The sequence below is a fragment of the Micropterus salmoides genome, unplaced genomic scaffold, assembly GCF_014851395.1.
Source record: "Micropterus salmoides isolate LMB-PRFRI ecotype aquatic unplaced genomic scaffold, ASM1485139v1 Ms_hic_scaffold_2551, whole genome shotgun sequence".
Classification (NCBI taxonomy): Eukaryota; Metazoa; Chordata; class Actinopteri; order Centrarchiformes; family Centrarchidae; genus Micropterus; species Micropterus salmoides.
The window spans coordinates 1-8,454 of record NW_024041764.1 but is presented as its reverse complement, the minus strand read 5'-3'; the positions used below and the strand labels follow the sequence as shown (position 1 = coordinate 8,454).

General features: G+C 39.9%; 1 long non-coding RNA gene across 1 annotated transcript; it reads left to right on the top strand.

The window, feature by feature from the left end:
• The first annotated feature begins 5,556 nt into the window (after positions 1 to 5,556).
• Positions 5,557 to 6,765, top strand: LOC119919121. Its single transcript, XR_005447618.1, has 3 exons — positions 5,557 to 5,567; positions 5,907 to 5,960; positions 6,698 to 6,765. It is a non-coding gene; the product is annotated as an uncharacterized LOC119919121 (long non-coding RNA).
• Positions 6,766 to 8,454: the final 1,689 nt, after the last annotated feature.

Genomic DNA, 8,454 nt, shown 5'->3' with positions numbered 1-8,454 from the left:
TCGGCCATTTTGAATTTTACGTCAAATTTTGGATGATTTACACACTTCGTACTTTAACGAACTCCTCCTAGGGATTTAGTCCGACCGACCTCAAATTTTGCTGTGCCTTCTAAAGGCATTGAAGATGAAAAGTTGTGCTATTTGCAAGTTTTCGTCAATGGGCGTGTCCGTGGCGTGGCGTCAAAGATCACTCTTCGCCATGACACGGAAGTTGTCGTAACTTCAGTGTACATGCTCACATCTGGACCAAACTGTACATGTAGGATGAGAGTCCCGCCCTGAACACATGTACATGCTGACATTCACCCACAGTCATAGCGCCACCTGCTGGCAGAGGAAGTGACTTTTAACGAAGCAGCCCCCGCCGCACGTTTCACCTACGTGCACGAATTTTCTGTGGTACGTGTATCTTGTCCAGACGCACAAAAAAGCCTCTTGGAGCGATGCCCTAAAATCAACAGGAAGTCGGCCATTTTGAATTTTACGTCAAATTTTGGATGATTACACACTTCGTACTTTAACGAACTCCTCCTAGGGATTTAGTCCGACCGACTTCAAATTTGTGCTGTGCCTTCTAAAGGCATTGAAGATGAAAAGTTGTGCTATTTGCGAGTTTTCGTCAATGGGTGTGTCCGTGGCGTGGCGTCAAGATCAAGTCTTCGCCATGACACAGGAAGTTGTTGTAACTTCAGTGTACATGCTAACATCTGAACCAAACTTTACGTGCTTGATAACTCTCCCACCCCGCTATGGAGGACCGATCCTGACACAGTCAGAAATAAATACAGAAATAAATAAATGCTCAATAAATAATAAGCTCCAATTAAATACACAAAAAATAAAGTAAATAAATAAATGTGGTATTAATTAAATTATACAAGGAGACATAAATGTATATTTTAATTAGTGCCTTTACTTATTCACCTTTGTTATAATTACCTTATTTTTATTCTCCCTTATATCTCAACTTTATTATTACTAATTTTTTTAATATATTTATTTATGTGTGTGTTTTAATATTTTTCTGTTTTATTCTTCCTTTGTATTTTTCTACCTTATTTATTTTCACCCATGGTATTATTTCTGCCTGTCCTTTTTAAATTCTGTATGCATTTCTGATCATTATGCAAATGAGGGGGGCTGTGTCTCAAGGGGTCATCTCTCTGCTGCTATGGTGGACCAGTCAGACAGGAGAGCTCTAGCTACTCTGCCTGCAGACATCAACGATCTTGCCCCTCACACAGTCAGATGGCTTCCTTCAGTGCGCTGAGGTGTTTAACAACTCTGAAGACACTACCAGCCATGTCTTCCTTCTCTTTTCACGTAGACGCTCCGACAGACAGTGCTTTCAGTTTGCTGCATGCATGGACACAGAACTGCGGTACAGCACACAGTAACGATGAAATGTGTGCTGTTATCACATTCTTCCTCTGTATGTACACATAAACAACAAGGCAGGGAAATATAAAAGGAATTTTTTTAGTGTTTGGGTACATTATTGTTCAGTGTACATGCTCACATCTGAACCAAACTTTGCGTGCTTGATAACTCTCTGACCCCCAGACATCTACACGTCAATACCGATTTATATTCATAGCGGCAAGTGCTATGTAGCTCCACATAGGGGACACAGGAAGTGACATATAGCACCTTCATGCGGCGACATAACCGCGTAGGAAATTCACAGCCGCACCGGCAGAGCTCCAGAATATGCACTCGGCCGGCTCACACGCCGGACGCGCTTACAAGTGCGAGGGCCCGCCCAACGCTGCTTGCAGCTTTAATTTTGGTTATTACCGCTTTGAGTTTGAGTGTTTAATATACGTCCCATTTGACGTCCATTTGTAGTCTGTACTTCTTGATATGGAGCTTCTGGCACAATCGGCCTTCCATACATTTGGTCAGCAAATCCTTGTCTTGGCCTAACAACTGTGGTAGGATCAGGTACAGCAGGAAAATCATTTTCATGTGGGACAAAAGCTTTGACAAGAGGATCTAAACCAATGGACCTTTGAGCTTTGCTCCTCTCCAAATAAGAGTTCATTCCATCAGATCGTCTTGAACCGCACTGTGATGAGTTCATTTCTAAAACCTGAAGCCTGCAGTTGTAGCTGCCAAATCCATTTCAAGCGCCATGCTCCTTTTCTCTACGAAGCCTTTCTTCCTGCGCTTCTATATGATGTTTCCTTTTAAAGCTTCAGAGCGTTAAGAAGAGCTGCTCTCTCGGCCTCCGCATTAATGCGCGCTGCAGATGTTGCAGAAGTCTTTGATATGCCAGTGGTACGTGATTTTACAGAACTTGCTTTTACACTTGTGACATTAGAAATACTGTCTTCAGGTTGTATTCCATCATCACACATCCTGCGTCGATAAGTTCTTTTGGCTGGTATGGACAACCAGCTTTAGAAAGCCACTCCTTCACATCTTCAATAAATGCATGACATGATTTCATCTTCTCCTCAAAGGTTTTGGTTTTAGTGGTGATATTCATCTTCTGGTAGAGGCAATTCCATGAATGTTTCATGTATATCGAGTGCTTCTTCATAACACTTAATGAACAAAGCGAGCTGAGTGTTCACCACGTCTGCATTTTCATTTAATTCCATTAGGGCACGGATTTTTATCCATAAGCTTTTTAGCCTGGTTGATTTTTGCAGTACGTTTTTCTTGACAAGTTTTTATGTAAAAGCATTCCTTTAAAAGTCAATTGATTGACCGCTTGATTCCGGCCTCTCCACATCAGTCATTTTGTTGCAAACTTGTAGCTTAATGTTGATAATGTCCGTGAAGGTTCACAATTGGGCAACAAGGTTAGCAAGGATAGCGATCTTATCGTAACAAACTTTGTTTTATAGAACCATCCTCTTCATCCACACAAGTGCACACAGCACTGGCTTACACTTAATGTATAGGCCACCCGCAGGGTTGATGATTCACAAACAAGATCACGTACCTCTTCATAAACGTTTTCCTATACAGCATTTTTTGAAGTACATACCAACTGGAGATTTTTTTAGCTCGGGCAAGGCTCTGTCTCATGCCAGCAGATAATCCACAAATGTAAATAAAACAATCCCTTCTGATTTTCCATCGGGTATCCCAATAATATCCGAAGCGAATTCCAAGGAAAGTTCTTCTTTCTTTAATCCATGAGCGGTTTTTTACTTGATGTAGTGGCCGTTTGTCAACAAACAAAATAAAGTTAAACTTAAATCAAACCTTCAAACGACAACTTCTAGCACCCTGGGCAGGTAATGTACGCAGGCAAGAAATAAATCAATTTCAAACTGGATTCAGGGTTGTGGCTGGTTTATTTGTTCCAACTGAGCAAGCAATACAGCATCTCTCACGCTGGTAAAAAACCATGTGCCCATCACCAGGTGCTGCCGCTCACTTCCTACTTCCTACCTATATTTACCCTCACCTGTGCCCACTACTGCCCTCAGGTGTCTAAATCAACATTGCAATTATTAAACTAACCAAAAATAAAGACTAAACATATATAAAACAATTAACTAAACAAACAAACAAAACAAAACATTATCAAATATGTATACATATATACGTATTTCTAATATAACAAAATCATAATAATAATCAATTTAATTAACAAATACCACTACTGAAAGCAAACTAATGTAGCTTCAACACATAGCAAGACCTCTAACCCATATTTGCAATCAGTCCCTACAAACTGGTGTCTTTCTAGATAAAATTAAATAGCTAAAGTAATACCAATATATAAAACTGGAGACAAACTTATACTACACAACTACAGACCCATCTCATTGCTTCCACAGTTTCTCAAAATATTGGAAAAAATGTTCTTTATAAGGCTGGGTGATTTCACCGCCAAACATAATATTCTGTGTGAACAATATGGTTTCAGAGCTGACAGATCAGCTTCTTTGCAATGATAGAATTTATAGAAAAAGTTACAAACGCAGGAAACAAAATGCAGTAGAATATTTCTAGATCTCAAAAAGCTATTGACACAAAGATCACAAATTATGATTAAAAAAACAAAGATATGGTATTAGAGGAATTGCACCGACATGGTTATCCAGTTACCTTGGAGAAGCTACTGGATACCATAGAAAAGGAAGTGGGGAAGATGAAGATTTGGTTTGATGAAAATAAACTAACACTGAATTTGAGTAAAACAAGATTTATAATATTTGGAAACCGATTAACCGACACAGAATATCAAAACATCATCATACGCTTACATGTAAACTTCTTTTTCTGTAGTTGCTCCTTCCATGTTTGTTTATCTTTCTTTTTAATGCTTCCGCTGGTAACCCTGTGTTTAACATGACTCTATGAACTGTGGGTAATTTCTTCAGGCAAAGTTTGCAGAGATGCAGAATTAAAGAAAGAGTGCATAAAGTGCACAAAAAGTCTTCGAGAGAGCCCTCATGCACTTGACAATTTTACACTGGGACAGCCTTAAGTCCTCACGGATTTACCGGGAGTGTGCCTCAAAGTCCGTGAGTGTAGAGACTGGGATTCAGCCAATGACTGAGTGATGAATCCAAATGTGCAGACAAGCAAGTCACGCTGTCTGTGTATCAAACGCACACTTCTATAACTGTTGAACTATGAGGCCAACATTGCTCAGTTTATATTTTTGTTAAGGAGAGTCAGCCCATACCAACTACCTGAGCTCCGAGATTCCTCAGGAGGTGAAGCAGAGGATAGCCAGGATGGGAGTGGACACGATGCTGAAGATGGTGAGATACATCCCCTGCTGGATGATCAGTTGCATCTGATTTAATGATTCCATTAATATTACTTCATAACGTGTGTGAATCTTCTTGTCTGTTATACATTTGTTCATGTTGGTTCTGTGTGATGAGAGAAATTGTGATTATGTTTATATGTTGATTATATTTGTCTGGTACATTGTCTCCATCTATATGTCTGCGTTCCAGGTTTTTGTGGACAACTTTGTCCACGGGATCTCCATCCCGGAAACATTCTGGTCCAGTGTTGGGAGCCGTTCCTGGTTCCAGGGACAGTGCTGCAGGTATCTCAGGGGAGGCCTATGGTAAGACCACACTCACCGACTTGTGGGACACAGTGGTGGTCAGCGTCAGGCCGGTCCCGTGTCCTCTTCAGCTGGTGCTGCTGACGCCGGCATCGTAGCCCAGCTAATGATCGTGATCTTGCCAACTTCAAGGCCGTCTTCACGCTGTGGTCCTGTGTCAGGTAACGACGGGAAGGGTACATAGATGAGACTTCCAGTACTAGTTTCACTGAAATTGTACATAGGAGTTTCACACGAAATGTAATTTTTTTAAAATTCTCATATCAATAGTATTTTATTTTTTTTTTATTTATTTATTTTTTTACAGTAAATGGTTGGGATGCTTCAACAATGAACAAAAAAATTGTTTTGGACTAACTGTCACTGTGGTTTGATTTCCTTTCTTCAGGGTGAGCGAGTGGCAGAGTTGATCCTGAATCACGCTCGGGCCAATGAGTGCCAAGACGTGCCGCAGTTTAAGAAGGAAATGGCCCAGCTGGTGGACCATGCCCCACCAACACCCTCTCCTTTGGGAAAGGTACAACCAGATATGTGTTTTTTCTTATTGTGTATGATTTGGTTTCTGATGCAGGGCTGCGTGATGATGTGTAATAAATTGAATTTGCATCATTCTGTGATTGTTATGTGATACTCACCATGGTCTGATATCCTTTCCTTCTGTTTGTATTGTGTGCTCTATTTGTTTAATAACATTTGATTTATATTTTGTCTTAGCTTTCATGTTCTCATTGTGTATATGTAACTCAGCAGGAGGTTTTTGACTATTCACAATGACTTCTGGCTGGTGAAAGTGACAGTGAAGAGTCACAGAGTATTATTGGTGTGTTTTGTTGATAGTTTTTTGTTGATTTTACAGATCCAAGTTGGTGAATTGCTGTCCAAAGTCTTTGGTTTACTCATCAAACACAAGGTAGAATATCAGGTGGTTACATTCATGATGGTGAACAAACATGCATCTGGTTCAGAACCCACACTTAATCTTTAAGTGGTATTAAGACAGGTGACAACTCTGAATCACTGCTGTTGCTGTGGTCCCAATAGGTTTTCTCAAGTATATAGCAGCACTTTTAAGTTTTAGTTTGAGGCAATTTAAGATTAATCACTGCGCTCTTCTTTGCTCCATGTTGCTCCTAGGGAGGTCTAGCTTGCGAGGCTGCTGCTTTGTGGAGGCCTGGTTAATGCTTTTTCAAAATGACAAAAACAGGAATAATTCAAGGTGAATCACAAGAAAACAAAAACTACAGGTGACCTAAACATATTTGAATCTTTTGTATATAGGACACAGTGTACTTGTAAGTAATGTAATGATAAACCGATTATACTGAACAGTCATTGTAATGGACCAAATAATGTTTTTTGCATCGAGTTCCCCTCACTGATCCTGGTCAGCTCTGTGTGATATAACAATATTTCACTTCCTTTTAAAAGGATAAAGCTTATTAAAATCCAGCAAAATCCACAGAAACAATCATGACGTGATAACTCTGTTGCAGAAAGGTGGTTGCTGAGCTATTAGTCTCATAAAAAGTGCTTGTTTACGCCTAGTTTTGTATTAAACTTTGAAGGTTTGACGACCAACAGTATGATCTTAAATGGTGCCATGATGTGATTGCTTGCTGATGTTGATGTCACTGATTGTTGTTGAAGGTGAAGCTGGAAAGTAATTTCGCCTCCATCGTGTTTGCCATCATGGTGCTAGAGGGTCTGGGCAGGTCCTCGATCCGAACTTGGACATCCTGGAATTGGCCAAACCCTGCTGCTAAGAACTGTTCCTCACTGCTCTGACCACACATACATAAACACAAGCCAGTGGGTCACACACAGAAAGGCACCTGTAATACACACACACACACACACTACTAATCCTAATACTGTATACATCTATAGATTCGGTAGGCGTGTGTGTATACATTATGGTTGTCTTCAAAGCTTATGCAAGATTCCACTGTGGATAAGGAGATCACTCATCACTACATTTACATTTTAGCAGTGCTGATTTAATAAATACCTCCATGAGTTTTACATTGGTTGAGTTACTGTTACTCTTAAATTGTATCATTTACTGTCTGTAGTACAAACATTTCGCCCACCAAAATCTACTTTTGTGCTAGTTGTGCTTTACATGAGGCAACACTGGTTTTATGAGTGCCAATGGGGTCAGACACATTGGCATCACAGACCATTTGTAGTGATTTAAGATCTAAAAGAAAATACTGTGAACATCCCTAGTTGATACTCAAAGCATATTGTTTACTTTTAAATGACCAATATGAGCTCAGAATGTATTTATCAGTCCATATTTTTAGTGCAGCTTAGATAATGTTGTCTAATGGACCATGTTTGCTTTAGCGTGAATCATAACGTACTGTAACATTTGTTCTTAGACATACATTGACGATGTGAAACTTTGGCAATTTGTACTCACAACTGAGCCTCCATGTCTTTAACTTCTGTACAATGGTGGGAACACTGTATGAATTATCAATTCAATAAAAAGAGGAATCTATACTAGAGATCTATTGTTGTTCTTTTTCTTTTCTTTGTTGCCTCTAGTGACCAGTTGAAAGTTTTCTGACCCTTTTAGTGAGGCTGCTGATACAGCTTCGAAGCAGACAATTCACTACATCAGGGCACGGGATCCATTAATTTACAATTTTATTAAATCTGTCAATGAAAAACACAGACAAGAGACTGTTCTGTCAATGTCATCAGGAAGAACAGTCAGCATGGCTGAAAGAGTGAGATCAGGAGGTTTTGGTGCAAAAAACTCATCACATACCCTTTATTGCAAAACTGTTGATTTTTTTTCATCACCATCAAGAGCCCAGAAAGAGCAGCTGTTCAAGTAAGGAGGGAGGGGGGAGGTGACAACTGTGTAAAAAAATCTTTCAATAATAATTAATAATAATGACAAAAGAAATAAAAACATCTCTAATAGACAAACACAATCACCTCAGTATAAGACGAGATTCTGTCACAGTCACAACAACCAGAGAAAAGTTGTTTCTTTTTTCCTCTTTTTAATGAATTAAATAGTTTTTAAAATATTTTCCATTACTATACTCATCTTTTTTCATTTTTGCGAAAAATAGGCAACTGGACTAATTGTGTGATGCAAGGTACTGTGTGTGTCTGCGTGTGTGTGTGTGTGTGTGTGTGTGTGTTGTGTGTGGACAGAGAAATAGAGATTAAGTGGAGAGATAAAGTGGAACGTCTTGGAGCATTGGGCACTGAGAGCAGCAGCAATGTGTGGCAATGCAGTACTCTCATTCAGCCACCAGGTGGCACAGTTCAGTCTGAACATTCCTCCAGGCAGAGCTATGGCGGCCCTCCCTCCCTCCCCACCCACCAACCACCACTGTATCAGAGGAGTCAGGTTTTGCCAACAGCCTCTGATTTTTGGA